The following is a 20,908-nucleotide window of genomic DNA, read 5'->3' as shown; positions in this document are numbered from 1 at the left end:
GCCGGCCCGCGCTCCCATTGGTCGCTCCTCCTGCCAATCCACCTGGCCGCGGCGCGCCGTTGGCTGTCGGGCGTGCGGGGGGCGGGGCGCTCCCTCCGCCCGCGCGGTGCCGCCCTGTGACCAACTCCCGTGTGTGAGTCACGGCAGCGCCGTCGATGCCGTGTGCGGGCGGGCGGCGCTGCCTGGGCTGCCCCGGCCCCCCTCCCCCGGCACAGGGCTGGCGGGCCGCACTTGTCACCGTGTCACATCCTCCCCACCGCCTGCCGACCCAGCTCACCCTCCTCAGCTCGGCCGCCGCCCGGGGCCGCCGCGGCGGCATGGGATAGAGCCGGGCAGAGCCGCCCTCGCCGCTGGTTTCACGTTGACCTCCCCGCGGTTTAAATCCTCCCCCGCGTGTCCCCCCCGCCGCCTCCTCGCCTCCCCCGCGGCCCCTCTCTCCGCCGAGCCCCCGCTCCCCCGGGCGCCTCCCTCGCCGGTCCTCGCCGCGGAGCCCCCGGAGCGGGTGAGTGCCGGGCACGGCCCTCCCGGGCTCGCTGAGGGGCTGGGGGTGCGGGGGCGCGGGCCGGGGCGGCCCCGACAACTGTTCCAAAGTTGGGGCATTCCCCTCCCGGCGCAGCCTGGCGCTGCCCGCTCGGACTGCTAAAGAAGGGGAAAAGCCATTGGTATAACCCCCCGGCATCGTTGCCAACTTCTAGTGCGTGTCGTGCTGCCGGCGAGTGTAATTTTGATTTTATTTTGGTTATCTCCCCCGCCCTGGTTGAGGCTGTGGTGAGGGTTGACGTGCGGGTATCCCGAAAGGCGCCCGGGTGGAACAGCCCCTCCATGCCGGGCTCTGGCCACTGTCCGTGCTGGAAAAGCGGGGAAAGGCTCCTTTTGTATTTCCAGGTGCTCCATCCTCTCCCCAGCCTGTCAGTGCTGGGTGTTTCGCTATTAGCTGGGCTTCGCTTGCCGTGGCAGGAACATGCGTGTTTGGAAGGGGGAAGCCGTGCTCCGCAACGGGGAGTTTTGGTGTTTTGGCTTGGTGTTGGGAGCGCTTGATGGGAACTGATTATGTCTCTGTTTCACTGCCATTGATTTTCCTTTTCTTTTTTTTTTTTTTTTCCCCTCAATGTATTTTTAGAACATGAATGTAGTGTATGTTGTCGTGTGCTGTACGTACAGAGCAGCTAAAATAAAGCAGAGGTATGGAAAACCCCAGCAAATACAGCAGTGCTTCCATGCACAGGGCATCCAAAGCCTCAGTACTCTGCCAGGTTTATTTATTAATATTAATTGCTCGATCTTTGTAATTTATATCATATGGAAATTAATTGCTGAATTGAAGGTTTACCAAACCTCACAGAGCTCCAAAATCATGTATCTCAGGCATCTGAAAAATAAATCTACTGATTTTTTGTTAAGAGGAAAGGCCAGCATCATTCTGGGAATCCTCCACATGAAGTTTCCCTTTCTAAAGGCAAGCACTCTTGTAAATAAGTCCTAGTAAAGAATGGCTTTACTCAGTGAGTACTCAAGTGTATGCAGAAGGTCAGTAAATTTCTAGAGAAAATGAAATCTTTACTAAATTTTGTCTTGCTTTTATCTATAAATAGAGGGAGGGAAACAAAAATGAATCAGCTGTGAGATTAACATGAAACAGAGCATCAGTCCTTTTCCCGAGGGGTAACTTGCCTAACATAACCTGAAAATTTCCGAAATTTTGCCTTTATGGGGAGGGGTCCTTCAACTGCAGTCTGTTGAATCAGTATGAAGTGGGCTTGTTTCTCCTCTGGAGCTGGCTTGGCACCAGTGTAACTTCATTACCAGAGCAGATTTGCATTAATGTGAGGAGCAATCCAGAAACTCACGTTTTGAGGAAGGCCCCTGTAGTAATGACGTGCCAAATCGTGATTCCTCCCCTCATCAGTCCCAATTACAGCACCCTTACTCACTGTGAGTGGCACTTCACTGCGCAAGTGCTCCCTGCGATGCCTCTGTGACTCCTTGTGTACTGCCCTGCCAGTCTGGGTGAGCTGGAGTGGCGCTTGTTTTCCTCATCACTATTTTATTCCCTTGCCTTGAAATGACAGCGTGCTGGATAACTATTTTTTCCTTGGGCCACGAAGAAAACTTCTGAGGATTAAATGTAAATCTGCTTTGTTAAGTGACCGTAGCAAAACCCCCCTGTTTGAGACTTCTGTGCTGCCAAGTGAAACGGGCAGGTAAGTTTTCTGTGTGCTTGGCTTTCCCTTGTTTCTACAGCAAGTAGGAAAAAGATTGGTGAAAAATTAATTATCTTGTCCTGAAATTCCCCTGCGCCTGTGGGATTCCACACCTGTATTCGGTGTTCAAGCTGGAGTTGTTTCCTAATTCCCCTCTGTCTCTAGAACCGCCCCCACCCCCCAAACATTGACATTGCATTGTTAAAGTGTTTGCTGTTGGAATCGCTGGCACAAGGATCAGGCCCTCGGCTGGTTTTCTTTAAAGCGGTTGATTATGACTTGGATGTGATGTTGTAGAAAGATAATATTATCTGGTGTGTCCAGAGCTCAGATCTACTGTCTTACTACAGTCTCAGAAGAAAGCTCTGTGCTAAGCAGCCTGTAAAGAAAATGTCCAACAAAGCAGAATTGTCTTCTGCCTTTCTGTACTTATTTATAAATCTCTTGAAAGTTTGTTTAATACTCTTTCAGAACAAGACGAGATCCCTGCGTGTTTGTTTCATGTTTCCACTTCCTCCTATGACTCTGTTCATTGCTAAGCCTTTGTGTCACTGATTGAGATGTTATTGTAATTAACATTAATTATGCAAACTAGATTGTTTTTAGAGGCTCTCCAACTCTGTATTGATACTGTCAACTTGTTTGTTTGTTGAACAAAAATCCACGCATTTCACCATTCTCGGAGGAAATAGATTAACTGACTCCAAGTTAATATATGCATGGGAAACCATAGCAAAATCAAGTTATATTAGCTCAAATGGCACACTGAATCTTGATGGACGTGGTGAACCGAGTATGGCTGGATCTGAACTATCAAGGCAGGGCAAACAGGGGGAGCAGGAAAGGGGACTCTGGGTACAGTCATTCGGGGAGGGTGTTTACACTGCAGAGTTCCATGACATTTTTTCCAGATAGACAGTACTAGGATGAATTGGGCCATATTCTGCTGTCCCTAATTGAATTAAACTCTCACTAAAATATACTGAAGCTGGCTGCTTGAATTTTTTTTGGGAAATGTAGAAAAATGGCAGAGTTTAATTCATTAATTATTTAGGACGTTTTTGATTTTAGACTCAGAGAATTTGGTTTAGGAGGTATTCCAGGGTTGTCTTTTTAAAATAAAAGCTTAATAAAGATATCTTTGAAATATACATCCCTGTAGCAACGGTAGCATTTTATAATTTTTTTCACAATGTTGATTGTAGTGACAAAAGTCTCCATGTCTGATTCCGAATCACCCTCTTGAAACCCTTCTGAGCTGAGAAGGATTTTAGAATTTCTCCCTGGAAGTCAAAATTATTCCAATATTTGCATATTGTATTCTTGTGTACTCTTAGGAAGAAAAATAATAGAGGCGGGGAGAGTTTAAATGGGAATTGGTTGTCATGATATCACATCTGCAAATATATGCAGACTGGCAGATTATTCCCTGTCTTAAAAATCAAGTCTCTCTAACTTGTCATTTAAATAAGCAAAATTTGGTTTGCAGTTTGCTTTGGGTAATAAAAGAGATTTTTTTTTTGTTTCTACTTTTGGTGCAGTGGTCCTCTGGAAAGTTAGAAACAGTGCCCTGGGGCTCAGCGAAGTGGAGGGTGTATAATTATATGGGAAGGCTCCATAGCATCAGTGAATTAGCATTAGCAGCTGAGTGAGTTTGTTAAGTTGTAGAGATGGCATTATGGAAATCAATAAAATGCTGATTTCTTTTCCTTATTGCAGATTCCATGTTAAAAGGAAAATATGCTATTTGTTTGTCTGCCTTTCATGTAGGCTTGCCAAAGCATTAGTTGGTATGGAAAGGCAGGTTTTTCAGCTCTGACAATCAGTAGTCAGGCTTGTTTTGTTTTGCTTTTTTTAAACTCTTTTAAATCTTTATTTATTAGATTGTTTTCCGGAAATCACACTAACATCCTGGCCTGCAAGTGGCTTCACGTGTGTCTGTTTGTCAGGAGAGGCAAAAGGGAAGGTCACTTATTTTTCTTGTGACATTCTTGTGTGGCATTGTCTGTTGTAGCCCAAATGCTCTATGTGCCTGATATTCCTGTTTCTGCTTTAAATTAAGTTCTCCCAAGGATTTGGAGGATACTGATGCTGAAATCCACATTCAAAATAAAAGAGAGAGTGACCTTAACTGTTTTCAGAGGTGTGTGTCAGGAGGAATGATATTAAGCACTGTAAGATGTATGATGTGCATTGGCCTTTATTTCTTTGTCTGAAAGCTTCTCCTGCTTTTATACCAGAGAGACAAGTACCCAGATCATTCATCACACTGAGCTCTTACAGAGACATGACAGACCAACAGCCTTATGTTGCACACTGTGGAACATGTACAGTGCATTAGTTCTGATGATCTGTATAAAACATTTTAATTGGGAGGAGCTGTAAATGGGAACGGCTGTCTTCTAATCCAAGGGCTTCGCTTTTTCTTCTCTTCTTCCTGATTGAAATGAAACTTAAGTTCACCATCACGTTTTTCTGTTTTAATGTAGCTGTATGCTATGACTCCTGATGAAATGGTTTGTTCATGTTGAGGTGCAGTTTGGGGGACCCCTCTGCCTTTGTGGTGAGTTTGCTGGACTTTCTGGAGCTAAGAAGGTCCAACTGTGCGGCTTCTTCAGGGATGCTGTGGCGAGCATCTGTTCTGTGACATGTGAGAGCCTGTGTGACAGAGTTCAGATATCACAAGGCTTGTGGAGCACATTCCTGTATGAAGAGAAGCAGTCCAAAATGCTGGGTGTACGATGCAGGCAACACTAAAGATCAGCAACCTGCAAAAGTAATACTGTGGTTCATGGTGACGTTTCAGAGGGAATTCTGATGGAGGCGTGGTCCCAGCAAAGGTAAACTCAGGGGTCCAGCAGCACAGATAAAATAGCAGCCTTACTCTTATCTCTTTGGTAACCCAAACCTGTTTGCTGATAAACTGGCAAAATTATGTTTATAGTCTCCCTATGCTTTGTTTCTGCTAATCTCTAATTAAGTAGATCTAGGGAAGGCCAGCATGGTGCTTTTAGTGCTCAACTACAGCTTAGAAATGACACTCTGCTTTCTAATGATTACAAGCAGGTGAAGTGACAGGAAGGGCAGAGATGTTGGAGTAACGTGATCTGCAATTAAATTCCCGATTCTCTAAAATATTTACCCATAGCTGTAGTGATCCACAGTACTTCATAGCTGGCACTGCCCACGTGTGTCCAGTTAAGGACAGTTAAAAAGCACAGAAATGCGGGGGGGAGGAGATTGGGAAAAAATATAAAGAGATCTTAGCTGAACCAGAACAAAACCTCTTTAGCTCCTACCATTTGAAATGGGGAGGAATCCCAAGAAATAATGAGGATAAAGTCTCTCACAACTGCAAAATTACTGTAGTGATTGTGACTCTGAAAAAGCAGGTTCTAGGTAGAGAAGGAATTGTAGTTACTCTGTGGTCTTAGGTCATAGCCTTGCTAATATGGTTAAAGCATTAGTTCTGAAAACAACTGCATTGAGACCTTGGAGTACTTTTCTTAAAAATGTACAAATCTATATTCATGTATTTTCTGTGGAGCAAAATAAAATACTGCATGTTGGATTACCTAATTTCAATGTTATTATTAGAAAAAAGAAATGCACCCTGATTTCCACCTGTCAAATGAAGTCAGATATTCCTGTGGATGCCTTTTTCTCTTTTATCTTTTTTTGAATTTAATTCCATTGTTGCTTTGATTCCTTCCACTTCTTTCTGGTTATTTTTTTTTTCAATTTGTTATTGTTCCTTCTAGCTTTAATCAACCACCAATGTTGCTGCTTGCCTACAGAATCACAAGGTCCATGCTGAGGTGTGTCATGCCAATAGTATTTGGTGTGCTCTGTCCTCAGCAAGGCAAAGGTTCCCCACTGCTGTGCTGTGAAGAGAGAGCCTGTTGGAGGTGTGACTTGAGTGCAGTCATCTGGGAGGAGCCAGGGCCACAGCCAGAAATTGTACCCAGGTGTCATCTGCTTCCAGGCACGTGCCCTGTGCTGTAGCAAAGCAGGTTTTTTCCTTCTTCTGTCCTTTGCAGAGCTCACTTTTTTTTTTAGTTTGTTTTTTTGCTTCTCTTTATTTGGCTGTCTTTTCTAGTTTTGTCTTTCCTCCTCTGTAATATGTAATAGCTACTAATGGCCTCTCAAACGGCATCACAGGAGTGTTGAGGCTAGTGTGTTTTCCCTCATCCTGTCTGGAATGTTTGGCTGCTGCCAAAGAAATTGAGATCAGAATCAGGGTCTCTTTGAGTACCCTGCACCAAAAGTGTATGTACGTGTGTTGAAGATACCAAAATACTGTTAAAAAATCAAACAAGATTTGTAAAGTTAAAAAGCTAACACTTGTTTTGAGATGCAGTGTGAGAACTAAGGTATAAAATGATACAATGAATAAAGGCAAAGATGCAGCCTTTTTCAGAGAACCTTTTATCAATTAAAACTTTTTAAAGGAACATGTCACTTCTTTGGTGAACCTACTCAACGGAAAGAAGGTGAGCCATCCCCCTTCCTGTGAGAGGGAACAAATCTGATAGGAAACTTCCAGAACAGAGCTGAGGTCTTTAGGCCTGGTGGAGGTGATGGCTGTTGCCTGATGTCAAGTGAAGGAAGTAGTGACAGATATGCAGTGGGAAAATGCCCAGGAACTGGCATTCATCCAATCCAGGAGGTTGTTTTAACTGTCCTTTGATTCAGAATATTTTAATTTATTCTGTTTTCAGATATTTCAACACAAATTCTAGAAAAGACAGCTCCTCTCTTTTCATATTGGCAGATTTTTGTAGCATGCCTATCTTGAAAAATCCAAAAGAGGGAGGAGGTAAAAAAATAAATCTCAGATGCAGTTTTCTTCTGTCCCTCCTGCCATGTTCAAAATTATATCTCATCTTGTTCTTATCCTTGTGTTCAGAATAAAAGCTGTGATAATCCATTTCCTTTGCTGTGATAATCCCTTGCCCAAATGTCCTAGTAGCATAATTTGATTGTGGTGCTTGGACAGCTATCATATCACTCCTACAAAGCAACAGTAATAGTTGTTGCAAACAACAATATAATCCAAGAAATCCAGAGTTAAAGTGCTTACAGCAGAGACTAATTGCATGCTAGAGAGTATTACTGTATCTTCCTGATTGATGTCCCTCATTGGCCAAGACAGACTTGCAGATGACTTCTTAACATATTATTTAACAAGATGGTAGTGCTCTGTGTTTAAATTGCTTGTTGTTGTGGGGCTTTTTTATTGCCCTTCCCCAGTGTGGGGTTCAGAACCTCTTTATTAGTTTTATGGGAAAGCCACAGATCCAGATTCCTTCTGGAACTATTGCAGTGTGAGGGAACAAAGTGTAGGGATTTTTTCAAGAGCACTAAAGTAGCCTGTGCTCCTTGCCCAAGGAAAGTTAAGAGTCCTTATAATCACTGGGGCTTTTGTGTGGTCTTTGTTTTATTTTTTATTTTTCCTTTGACTTTCTTTCTCACTTGAACCCTGGTTCTGGAGGAGCTGGAGCAATTACCCAGCCTATCTTACATCTTCCCATTCAGAAGAGGATGGAGTGGGAAAGAAGGTCTGCAATGGACCCCAGATATTCTCTCTGGCCCCTTTGCCACCCCTAAGTCACACTACTTCAACCTGAAAAACAGCAGAGGAAAAATTCCTGCTTGAACACTTTTTCCTGGCTTTAATGAGGGATTTTTACAAAGAGAGGAAATAGTGTTGGTGAATGCATCTAGCACCCTTTAGGAAAGGGTCACCACCACAGGGATGCTGCTGAAAAAGGATGCCAAATCCTCCCAGACTCTGTACCAGGCCCTTTGAAAGGCTCCTATGAAATAAAGAAGCTATATAGCCAGTGTGTATGTATATTTCTGAAGGTTATGCTGGATTTCTGCCATGCCACAAACCCTGATTAGAATAATTTATAATAAAAAGTGATGCATGGATTCCAGAAATGGATAATATGATGGGGGAAAGAGGGAGGTGAGTAGCAGAGAAAGCAAATCTGAAGGTTTTCCTGGTCCATAGATGTACCCCAAAGTGTGGATTTACTGCCACTGTCTGTAGGAAGAAGCTACAGTCCTAATTTTTGATGTCAGAAATGACTGTTATAAGGTTGGCTTAATATACATACTGTGCACTGCTGTTTGTTTATTTATTTATTTGCAGTAGGACTTGGGATATTTCAGGTACTTTCCAGGTGCTTAAAGATAATTTCTGCTCCAAGGACTTCACAAATCAGAGAGGCCAGAGGAAAGTAAATGGGTGGGAATTGAGTGCTGAGCAGCAGAACGGGATTCACAGGATGCAGGGCCCTTGAGAGCAGTGCAGGTGTGTGGCAGAGGTGCTGTGCAGGTAAGATGGGGAGGAGGATGCCTGCAGTGGCCTCCAGGAAAGAAACAGGCACTTGGTGTGTCTGGAAAAAAGGGAGATCCTTTTGGTTTTCTTCTGCATTGCTAGTCAGTCTGTGGTCAGTTTACAGCTCCCAACTCCTGATCTCTCTCTTGGATCCTTTCCCCTGTATTTGTGATTGTGTGGTGTGGTGGCTTTATAAGTGGAGTTCTTCTGTCATGTTCTGTGCAGAGAAATGCTGTGAAGATGGGAGAGCAGGGGACTGAGGCACAAAGGTGTGTGCATGCAATATGAGGCTTGACGTGGCCAGGGAGAAGTGGCATTGGGGTTTTGCACAAGCATTCTTTGGGGCACAAAGTGTCATCATCTTCAGTTCATTTTTTTTGCTGTGATTAAGGCCCTGAGCATGCCTGTAATGCAAAACAGAAAACATAAAGAAAATGTTTTCTCTTCAGCCATCATTCTAGCATGCTTATGTGTGTATGAATCATTCCTCCTCCATCTGGAAGGATGAGATGCAGAGCTCTTTTCTAAGGAGGTATCTAAAGTACATCCTCATAGCAGCCAGCAATTGGCATGACAAAAGGGTTATAGCAAGTGGCTGGCACTTTTCCCATCCATCTTGCCACTGGAAACATAATGATTTGCAATGTGCCTGTTCTTCAGGCACCAGTGTGCAGAGCCAGTCCTTGGGACATGCAAACGGAAAAGTTGCATGTTGTTGGCTTTTGTTTGTGGCACCTCCTCAGCAGCCCCAAAACTGGGAAGAGGAAATAGCACTGATAAACTGTTTTCCTTGATTTAAGCATGATGTGGAGTGAAAAGGAACAGTGGGGTACTCATGGAACGTCCCCCGGTGTGGGAAGATGGGCAGCAAGGCATCTGGCACTGCCAGTGTAACATCAAGTGTGGGAGAAGACTTTGTTTTGCTTCTTACCTTGTATACTTTGCACAGAACAAGGAAAAATATAGTAGTATTGAGTGCACAAGGAAAAAGGTCTGATTTTTTAAAATGTCATCTGTTGTTCTTGTAAGCTATCTTGTATGTATTTTATGTATTTTGTCTTTCACTTGATTTGCAAGAAGGCCAAGGCCCTGAATCAAGTAATTTAGTCTTAAGTGTTCCTGTGATGTCAAGAAAGGGTTTTACTGTGCTTTTTTTGGGGTAGAGGAGTGTTTAATGTGGTGTCAGAACAGGCAGTAGAAAGAAGGGCCTCTAAATCTCAGTGCCCTGTTTTAACAACTCTATTCTTACCTTTCTCTTCTGCTGACCACGACTGGAAATGTCTTTGTCTTGCAAGCAGTGGCCAGCTCTGTATGTAGTTCACATGTAGAAACTGGGTGTTCCTCTGCTGAAGCTCCTTGGGACATTCTTGAAAGTCAACAAATGCATGTCTGTGGGACTGGACATGTCCTTGCTGCTTCCTTCTTTTGAAGGGGGGTTGGAGATGAGGTAGGAGCATCCAAGATTCATTCATCCAGGGTCTTTGGTGCAGTAATGAGCTTGTGTTTTGGACCAGTTGTTCTCAGAGCTGGGACTGGTGGCCTTTCCTGCCTGAGGAGTGCCTCTGCAGACAGGAAAAGGCTCTCTGCCCCCCATTCCTGCTCTGCTTTTTCACCAGTGTCTGTTCAGCAAGGCAGGCTCATTTTTGCTGCAGGAGCTGAGAGGATTTCTCCACCTCATGCAGGATAGGCTGGAGGTTTAGAGCACTGCTCCTGGAGGACCTCAGCTGACTTGGATCACAGTGGGAATGGCAGGGAGGAAATCACCAGCCTGTCTTACTGGAGAGCACCAAGTCCTGCTGTGCTGCATGGAGAATGCAGGCTGCTTAGTGCCTTGTGTATGAAGCACTTCAGCTTTTTGAAGGACAGGTTCTTGCCTTAGTGTATGGATGGAGAAACTTCCTTTCTGCTTTTTGCAAAGGGTGGGTTCAACATGCAGCCCTGTTCTTGGCATCTCTTAGGAGCTGACTCTGCACAGTGGCGTGCTGACCTCAGGAGTTCAAAGTACTGTCCTCTTCCTTGGTATACTTTGGGTTTGGGGTAGAGGGAGATGGCTGGTGGGTCTGTAGGCTTTCTGCAGCAGGCTCCTGTTCTGAGGTGAGAACAGCCATGCCCCTTTCCTTTGGAGCTGTTGTGGCTGCAAGCAGGGACTGTGAAACCCTCCTGTGCCACTGAAGTGAGCACTGTGTATCCCTGTCTGCTGCCTCCCAAAGTGCTTTTAGGGGGCTGCTCTGGATCTGGGATGTAAAATGTTTTAGAAAGCCATTCTGCCCTGGAGAGTGAAATACTCTTGCATATTAGGGCACACTGTTGGACTTTGTATCTGGGAGAACTTTTCTTTGACTAAATCTCAAGCTTCTGTGGTTATCTTTTTTCAGGTACATGGTAGCCTGGAGGAGACCCTTCAGGCAGAGATGCTTTGTTACTTTCTTTGGCTTCATAATTGCTGTTTATAGTATAGTGTAATAAACACAATTAGCATTTTTGGCTTATTTCAGGGTGTGTGCTTGCATGTGAAAAGGATTGGATACGTTAACTCTGCCATCTCTCTTACCTGTGCCTGAGATATGATCTGATTATGATCTTTCCTGATACATTACAGCTTTGGAAAGGAAGTAACACTCCCTATACTTTCAGAAACATTTCAGTAGCTTGATTCAGTATGGAGTCCATTGGTATCAGGATGAGAGGTGTTACATTCAGTCTCTTGTTTTGAAAACTGGCTTCTGGATCCTGCAGAGCACGGTCAGCAGGTGGAGGATGTTCACATTGCACACTTCACCTGCAGTGTCCAGCTGGGACATGCTCCATGTGTATACATGCAGTTTTGCTTTTCTGTGTGTCATGGGTCAGAGTTTACAATCTGGGGACCCCTGAGGCAAAAGAATTGCTCTGCCATGTGTGTGTGAGTGCACTCAGCAGGTGTCATTTGTCCTGTAGTGTTTGGTATTTTCTAGCCCAGGTCAGCTGTGGGTATTTCCACTTTTTGAGAGGCTGAAGACCAGGTTCCCATGATCCAAATTGTGTCTAGGGCTCTGTGCTGGAAGACCAGGGATCAGATGGAAGGAAATAAAAGATACAGTGACTTAGGTGCAATTTAGGACATGTGAATCTGGCTCCTCCTCCCCTGAAATACCAGTGTGCCAGCAGCATCTGATGTAGGAAGCTGCTAGGAATAGGCCAGGCCAGTGAACCTATTTCACTTTCCAAAGTATTTCTAAACATCCCAAACTAGACTTTGCACCTTAAGCCATTTTGAATTCTCAAGGCAATCCCTTCAATGTTAGGCAGAGCAAAGAACCTGATCCAAGCAGCGCTGCTGATTACTGGAAATGTCCTGACATCTCACTTTACCCTCTGGAGAGTAACTGTAGGGGTGGGGGAGAGGCCTGGAGCTGTGTTAGTACATGTGTTGTTTTCTGCCTCTGGGGAGTTTTGTTGTTGTGCATTCTCTTGTTTTTCCATCTTACACAAAATCTGAAAGCTTGTGTTGCAGCTGTGGCCTGGAAGGAGCAGTCAATGCTCTGTTACCCATCAGCACCAGACAGACCTGGTGATGAATGAGGGGGAATTTTGGGCTCTGGGACAGGGATGCTGAGGTTGCTTTGCAGCCTTCCGAGCGTGCTGGGCTGTGGGGGACTGAGCCCTATCAGGCTTTGTGGCTGTGGCCACAAGGAGTGTGATCTCTCATACTCCTTGTGATGGCCCTGGTAATCTCTGACTGTCATCCTCTTCTCATTTGGAAGAACTTTGACTTAATGAGAGATCCATCAGCTTGAGTCACTTCTACTTGAAGATACTGAGCTCTATGAGTACTGTAGAATATCATATCCTAAACTTTTGAGCCCTTCTGAGTGTAATGCAGTGCTGTTCTTGGAATGATTTGTTTCAACTATGGGGCCAGTTTAAATAGAACTATTGAAGTATATGTTGCTGTTCATCATGCATCAAAAGTGAAGTTCAGTGAATAATGAGTTACCACAGGGCACCACAATGAGATAAGAACTCATCATAGCTTTGCAATAAATGGAAATGCCATTAAAAGGAAAAGAAAAAAAAAAAAAGGAGACTTTTTGTCTATAAGCTTAATTGGAAAAGCCAGGAATCTTGAGTGGAGATTTTTAGCATGCTGACCAACTGAAATATATTGTAATGAGAGCAAATTTATGTGTGCAGAGGGTGTCCAAGATTTTGATTGCTGCATGAGACACATGGCTTTGGGATATTTTCCTATGTATGCCTTTTGTGTAGATAAGTGATGGTACCTGATTTTTGGTCCTGGAGGGAAAATGTACACCCTTATTATTGAGCACCTTTCCAAGATGCAGCAGTTGTCATTAAAACTCAACAGTAGACCATGGAGCTGAATTTGGCAGGTGGGGACTTTTTTCCCCTTAAACTTTTAATGGCAATGACTTGCAGTTATGTCATGCTGTAGGTTTAAAGTGTACGAGGCACTTTGGCTCATTTATGTTCTCATTTGGGTTTCTAATGTGCACACAGAAGCAGCTGCTCTCTGGGATTGCTGATAATATGGAATACAGTGAGGATGGCCAGCCCTTGGTGTGTACAGGGATATCAGGCACTCCCTCTTTCACTGAGTTTTGCAGCAAAGCCACTATGCTCCAATTTCCTTGTCTGCAGAATGTGGTCCCACCCTGCAATTTATAAAATATTTTAAATAAAAAATTTTAAGAGGAATGATGTGCGAGATTCATGTCACTTTTCCCTTTGTGGTGCTTACTTTAACTTATTGCTTTTAGCAAGCAGAATCACTGTACCACAGTGGTCTCAGGCACAGTTAAGCAGGACACCACGATCTGCCCAACTGCAGCAGCTCTTCTGGAGAGGTCTCATCTGCAGGAGCCCTTGTTTGCTCTTAAGGATGAAATGCAACTGAGCATCTGGTGAAGTCTGCTCTGTGGTAGCAATTAATTATAAATATATACCTGGGGATTTTTTAATCATTAGTCTTAAATTGATTATTTCCTACCAGTTGTAAGACTCCAAAGAACTGCTTTTTCTTCCATAAGAAAAAATATCTATTTGGTGGGCAAATGCAATGCTACAGGTAAGATATGGCAACAATAATGCACGAAGAGCAGTGTGAGGAAAAAGACAACTTCCTTCTCTGTGGTGTTCCTGATTTTTTTTTTCCTCTAATTATATGGAGTTGGAAGAGTGAGCTGGTAGGATATGAATGTTGCCATCCAATAATAAGAGTTGTGGTCATGGGTGCCATGCAAGCATGAAGCTTCAAGAGACTGTGATGTGTTTTGGGGGACAGACCAAGAATAATTCAGGCCTGCATATGGCTTTCTCTGGTAGACAGGTGAGTTAAGGGAATGTCTGCAAAGCTAGGGCCCAAAGCTGGAATTGTGCTCCCTATTCCAGTTAAACCAAAGTGTAAACAAACCAGTTCATGATGTTCCCATTAATTTGGACTGCTTACCTTTCCAGTTTTTCTAGCTTGTGATTTGAGCAGAATGAGCCAGTAGGAAAAATGACAGTCTGAAACCGGCTTGGCTTGTCTCTGGCTGTCCCCAGAAAGCCAGTTCCTTTTTTACCACCAAAACAGGGCCTGGCTCCATAGCTATTGTTCAGGACACCTGAGACAGCAAGATCATCTGCCACTGCCTAGAAAAGGACAGCAAGGAAAAACTTTCAATCCTTTGCCAGCCCCTTCTGCATCTTTCTACCTGCTAAGGCCTTTCTCCACTGCACAAATGGTGTAGCAGCTGTGGCTTGAAAATCCCTGGGGCTTTCCCCTCACCCTGGGATATTTGACTGTGTCCAACCCTGGCACCTTTACAGGCACAGGCAGCAGAAGCTGTGTGTGGGGCCAGTGTCACTTCTGTGCCTCTTCCAGCACAGGCACACTGTACAAAGCAGGCTGGCCCCTGGGATGACAAGTTGTGCTGTTTTTCTGACTTGAGGCCTTCAGGCCTGCGATGACCTTGAGCCTTTTGTCCCTGAAGAAGGGAATACCATGAAGAAGCCTTTCCTTTTTAATGGAGAACCAAAACTTGGGTTACTGAGGGATCTCAGGGACCAGTTGAAGTAGATTTTCCCACTGTGTGTGTGAGGGGGAATGGTAAGGAGAAGGAGACTGGGTACTCAGTACAGCATTTCATTTGATGGTGTAACTCCAGTGCAGCATGCTCGTGACATGTGTTTCTGACTTCACCAAGAACCACTGAAGGTGCAAAGCCCCTCAGTGTCCTCTCTGTTCCAGGAAGTCCAGACAAACTTCTGGCTAAGCAGTCAACGAGTCCACAGAGTCCCTTTGGTGTTTTGATGCCTGTGGAAAGAATAGTTGGCAGTAGAACTAATTTTCTAGCTTTTGTTGCTGACTGTGACAAAAAAAAGCTTTCTTGATCTGCAATGATGCCAAGGCTGTGTGCAGGATGGAGAATGCAGCCAGTGGTCTTTCCCTGGTGCCTTGCATCTTTGGAAAGAGAATTATTTTTGGTGTTAAAGTAGACCATAACCTTCCATGGGATCTGGTTGAATTCAGAGGTCTGCAGCTGAGATCTGGGGGCTGCCTTCTGGTCAGGCTCACTTCACCATCAATTTTTAAATGGCTCTGCATGGGGCAGTAGTAGAGATTGTGATGTTCTGTATTCTCACACATCACTCCATGCTTTGGTATGCTGCCTGCCTATCAGTGGATACAGTTGGGATGTTTCCCTACTGAAAGTATTTCCTTTTTTCCCTTGGTATTGCTAGAAGCCATTCTCAAAAACACATTTTGCCAGACAAAACAAAATGAAACCTGTGAATCCCAAACCCCAAGATTTTCTGTAGGCTCTAGTGGGAGAAGTGAAAGCAGATTGCAAACTCCCAGAAAGTTGTTTGAATGCTCTGTGAGGAATACCACCCGAGAAAGGGGTATTCTTGCTTCTTCAGAGAGAACAAGAGATCAGCTGGGACCATTTTCTCTAGCCTTACATAGCAGTGTAAAAAGAATTCACGGGAATTTTGTTTTTGACTAGTAAGCAAGTTGGGGAGTAGCAATAGAAGTTATTAGAGCCATGATTAACATGTGTTGCTTTTGATCTTGTGGCTGAATCAAAACTGGATTGGTTTGACCTGAAACATGAAAAGTTTCTTTTGCTAACATTAAGATTTGCTAAAATCAAGATTTTGGCTAATCTTAAACCCAAGTATTTTATATTGTCTAAAGTCCTTTAGGTTAAAGAGTGATTGAAAACAGTTTTCTAGTTTCAGGGAAACAAGAATCTTTATGGTTATTCACTGAATTCAAATGTATTTCAGTCCTCTTGAATCCACATTTTGCTGAATATAACCTGGGAGAGGGAAATGGAGCTGCAGTTCCCCCAGTGTCTCTCCTGTATCATGAGAATGAAATCACAACTGTTCAGCTCCCTTTTTCAAAGCAGTGCTGCACACATCTCTGTGATATCCTTCAGACCAAAAAACTTCCCAGCATTGATAACAGACAGACAAAACTGAAAGTCTGTCACAGTGAGAAACAGAGCTTTTTTTTCCCCCAAAGAGCAGTGTGCATGTAGAAGGCAAGTGAAAATTATCCCCTAATGAAAAAGCAGTAAAATTGCTGAAGAGCACAGCTAAACAAAGGTCAAACTGCAGTCTGAATGGAGACAGAGGCTAAACCTGTTTGCAGTACATAGAGAGAGCAGTATGAAATGTAGGTAACCAGCCCAAGGACTGTTACAATGCACAGATAATGCATATATGTGTAGGTAATACATGCAATCATACTTCTTGAAAGCCTGTAGTCAGAACAGATTGCAAAGCACAGAATCCACGCAGGAGTTAAAAAATTTGTAGCTGCAGAGCATAATACCAAGGTCACCACAGAAACAGAGCATTTTTTCAAGAACAAAAGAAGCATATCAAGGAATAGTGGATTAAAGGAGTTGTGTGAGATACTGATACAGGTCCTGGCATTCCAGCAGTGTGTATGATCCATGCTGCATCCCACTTTTCCCTGAGATATGAAGGAAAAGGTGGAGGGGTAAAAGTAAGGGTTGACAATTGAATGTAGTTATCAAGCAAGTTATTAGCATATGGTTCTGGTGTACAGAAATAAATGTTATTTTGAACTGTTGTCTGTATACAGAAGGTCTGTATGAGGCCACATTGAGAGTGTGGTTACATGGGGAAGGTACAGAGATGAGGAGGCTTCCAAAAGAGGAAATCATGTCTAGACTTCAAAATGCCAGTTCTCAGTTTTGTTTTAGGTGGTGATATCCTGTCTGGTATCTTTGAGGAGAAATAATTGAGAGGAAACAGTCAGTGACATCTAAGGAGGTGCTTTGTATAATTTCAGAGTGAAATATCCTAAACTTTTATTTTGAAAATTGTCACCAACCCTCAAAATTTGTCACATGAGAAAAGCAGCATGTATTTTATTGTCTGATAGAGCATCAATTTAATACCACTGGCCAGCAGTGATGCAAAGTGTTCTTGTGAAGGCTGTCTGAAAAGTCTTGACTAACTTGCATGCTGTAATCAGTGTGCCTTCTTCATAAATTTTTATGTTAAATGTTAAATATTTTGGTTTCTTTCATGTTTTAGCTGTCTTAGGGGTTAGAATGGTTGTGCCGATTCTCAGCTTGGTGTTTTTATATTTAACTTGATAAATGTAAGTAAAATATAGAACATTTGACCTACAGAGTAAAGTTCACTGTTTCTGATAGTTCAAATTAAGTTTCCCCACTTTTGCATATTTTCTATGTGCACTGTATTTCTGATGTTGAGAGGGGGATCTCAAACTCAGTACTTCCCTAAATGAAGAGGAAAATAATTATTTATGTTGTTTGTGGTTAACCTACAGAGCAGTATTAATGGTCTGTAAAACCTCTTCAGATAATTGACTCAATAGAAACTTTTGAAAAAGTATTTAAACTTGAAAGAAAAGTTCCATGGGAATAGAGGACAAGATGGAGTTAAAATCATCAGGAGGGTGAGTTGGTGTGTAGGTGAAGATCCTTTTGTAATATATTCATGGGAAGTAAGAAGGCAGAGGAGTGTGTATTTAGGTGCTAAGGGGAAGAATCCATTAAGTGGAACCAAAAATCTTCAGTACAGTTAATTCTTTCACCCAGATGACAGTGGCAGTCCACGCTTTGATGCAAATACTGGAAATTTAACCTGAGGTGCCAATAATTGCTATTTGTATTCCTCAAATTCAAATATGCTCGAGTGTTTTCCCAGGCAAAAATGACAGTGTAGTACTTAAAACTTGAAACAGAATCTTACAGCCATTGAGATAATTATATTTGTGCCATATGAAAGTTGTGCTTGAAAGCAGGATTTGATGCCATTGTGTAATGTGTTCCTTTACAGAGAATAGCGTAAATTAATAAAAAGTTATGAAAAAATCACACAGGTTGGATTTTTTTTTCCTCTGGACTATTAATAATTTTGGATATTTTGATACAGAAAATTCAATTAAGTAATTGTACTTATACCTGAGCCAGGGCTTTCATAGTCTTAGAAGTGGAAGGCAATGAAGTTTCTCTGAAAGCTTATATAGTCCTTGTAAAACTTGGCTATTTCTTCTGTTCTGTCAAGTATTTAAATTTTCACCTCAATCCTTTTAAGGATGGACAGGCATTAGGGTTTTTGAAAATTATGTGACTGTGTAAACTTCTTTGCAGGGATTTTAAGAGTATCATAAGCTTATAATTATGTTTTCATCCATACTGTGATCATTCTTACAAGAAAACTGGCAGCATTTCCCTCTCTGTGCATTTCTCAGAGAAGATGAAGTGCCGTATTTTTTTTCTGTCATTGTTTTTATTTCTGGTATCTGGGTGGAAAATAAAAGCCAGTGTCTTTTCCCCACGTTTGTGTGTGCCCACCAGCAGACACGCAGGCACACACGAGGAATTCTCGCTTGTGCGCAGCCAGAAGGGGCTGGACCCGGCTGTCTTCAGCTCAGTGGAAATTGGCACCGTCCCATCTGCAGTAAACAACAGCCTGACGTCAGCTCTCGCAGCGGTGATAGCAGCGCAACTTGAGAGATTTTTCAACTGGCCGAGCTGTTGAAAGGCTATCGCTGGGTTTGATAATCTCTGGCTGCACTTGAGAGGATTTGGTGCAAAGGTGGGGGGAGAAATGGTTGGTTAATGACAGAAATAATAGAGCAATTCCTGATAACTTCTTATGGGGTGGAGAGGTGATTTTTAAGTCTTACACCAGAGGTATTTTGATTCCCAGCTCATCAGCTGCAGTCGTTCTCTCCAGGTTCTGAAATCCTGGCTGCTCTGTAGAATTCACATTTGTGCCCTGTTGGAAGTTGGAAAACAATTAAAGTGCTGTGGAACAGTCAATCAAGCAGATGATGAAATTTGACTTTTCTAATGTGTTGAATTAAGCACTTTTATTATGATTTCAATTCCTGATGTTTGCTTTATTCGGTGTAGACGAGTTCAAAGAACCTGAGCCTGGCAATGCTAAGATTTTTGCTGGTTTCTGTATATTCCATTTCTATTAGTAGGATATAAGTCATTGAGGCCCCACATTGTGGCCACAACACCCAGAAAAGCTTTACTGAAAGATACTTGGTTATTCATCATTATCAAATTGAGCTAGAATAAAGGGACCATTTTGTGGTACTGCTTTCAGATAAGGATTCAGAAAAGTACCTGTTTCCCTGAAGTGCTGCAAGCTCCTTGACTGCAAAGTTACTGAAGAGTGTTGCATTTCTGAAACAGAGCCACTATGACTTAATTACAGCTGGTTCTCCTCATAACCCGACAGTTGAAAGAGACTTTTCTATTGTTCAGTACTACCGCTGAAAACACATTTCCATTATGAACTTAGAGTCCTCCTATGCCAAAATCAACAGTTAAAAATGAATGGTTTGCTCTGGTAACAGGAAAAACAAACATGAAAATCATTGTGTTGTGTGACAGAAAATCAGAATGTTAAAGTAAAAGAAGTTGATAAACCTACAAGAATAACTATCTGATGGGCTGTTCTTGAATCAAAGACAGTTCCAAGCAAGTATTTCAAGGACATAAATAATAGTGCATCAACTTCTGCTTTGTTTCTTGTATGGCTGCAAAGATAGCAAAAAGTTCATGTTCCATTTAGGTCCTGTCACCAGGGATTTAAGAGTTTTGTGAAACCCTGGAAAGGAATGTGAATATCTGCCAATATTAACATTTTCTAATGTATACATTTTTACATCTGCTTTTAGGGTACATTCAGACTAGGTTAATCATAAAGTCTGTCTTAGGAGGGAGGGACAAGAATGCAAGAAGGAAAGAAAAATTGGACTCTTTCTAACACTATGTCTGCCCTATTAGCAGTTTTTTGAGGCTTTTGACCAAATTTGATGGGGATGCACAAGTCTCAATAGGTCACTGCTTCTGTGAAAGTGGGCAAGAAAGCGAGGACCTGTCTGAGCCTGCACTCCTTGGTGAATTCATAGTCACTGAATATCTCAGAATGATACAACTGGGATTGCTGATCTTGCAGAGGGGAAGGAATGGGTGAGCAATGAATCTTTAAAAACCAGGGAAGTCCTGGATTTCTGTGAGTCTGGCTGTCCTTGGAGACTCATGTAGCTACTTGGCATCCTGTCCCCAGAGGGGCTGGCATGTGGCAGGGCCTGACTGTGCTTGATTTATGAGAAAAGCCCAGGACAATTTTAGACCAAAAGCCAAGCTGTCAGAAAGCTTATGCTTGAGAGCTTGCAGTAGCAGAATAGTTGACAGCTCAGGTAAGGAATTTGTTCAAGAGAAGTTGGCTGGAGCAAAGCTCTCAGACTTCCTGCACTTCAGGGCCAACATGCAACTCCAGGATCACAGCTTTGGCCCTGTGCAAACGTGAACTTGCCAGCATGTAGGAGAGGGCAGACCTCTTCAGCTGTCCTTCCTAGGCAGGTGTGACTCAGGCTGGGCACCATGACCTGTATACAAACTTGGGAACAGGTTGCCTTAGGTCTGTTTATGACCTCTTTCCTTCTCTGTGGTGGTAGGCTCTGAGACAATGCCTTCCCTGCAGCCTGCCTCCTTTTCTGGGCTTGTGCCTGCAAAGGGAAAACTGGCACTTGTAGCCCTGTGAAATTTTTACAGTGGCTGTAGCTGAGCAGGGGTCTCATCCTAGGTCACTTCAGCAGTACTTGTCATAACCCTGAGCAGAGCTTCCCCTTCCAAAAACCAAACCAGCAGCTCACTAGGGTAGTTAATCTCTCAGCTGCAGCCTCCCTGAAGATGATGTTAGACCATAACTGGGAGGAGATGTGCAGTAGGAAAGGTCCTTTATGTTGTTGTTTTGGGTTTTTTCCTCCTTGCTTTCTTTTGCTGTGTTTCATCTCATTTAACCAGCCTGCTAGTGCTCTAAATAGGGAGATGAGGTG

General features: G+C 43.3%; 1 protein-coding gene across 2 annotated transcripts in view; it reads left to right on the top strand.

Moving 5' to 3' along the window:
- Positions 1 to 274: 274 nt before the first annotated feature.
- SERTAD2 (SERTA domain containing 2) overlaps positions 275 to 20,908 on the top strand; it is a 78,716-nt gene continuing 58,082 nt past the window's right edge. Inside the window, exon 1 of one of the 2 annotated variants that reach the window (XM_059468628.1) lies at positions 275 to 502. The gene's annotated coding sequence lies outside the window, so the exon portion shown is untranslated. The remainder of the gene's footprint in view (positions 503 to 20,908) is intronic. The other variant, XM_059468632.1, reaches the window with a different exon arrangement.

This window comes from Ammospiza nelsoni, chromosome 3, assembly GCF_027579445.1.
Source record: "Ammospiza nelsoni isolate bAmmNel1 chromosome 3, bAmmNel1.pri, whole genome shotgun sequence".
Taxonomy (NCBI): Eukaryota; Metazoa; Chordata; class Aves; order Passeriformes; family Passerellidae; genus Ammospiza; species Ammospiza nelsoni.
Note: the sequence above shows the minus strand (reverse complement) of the source record. Positions and strands in the feature narration are given on the sequence as shown.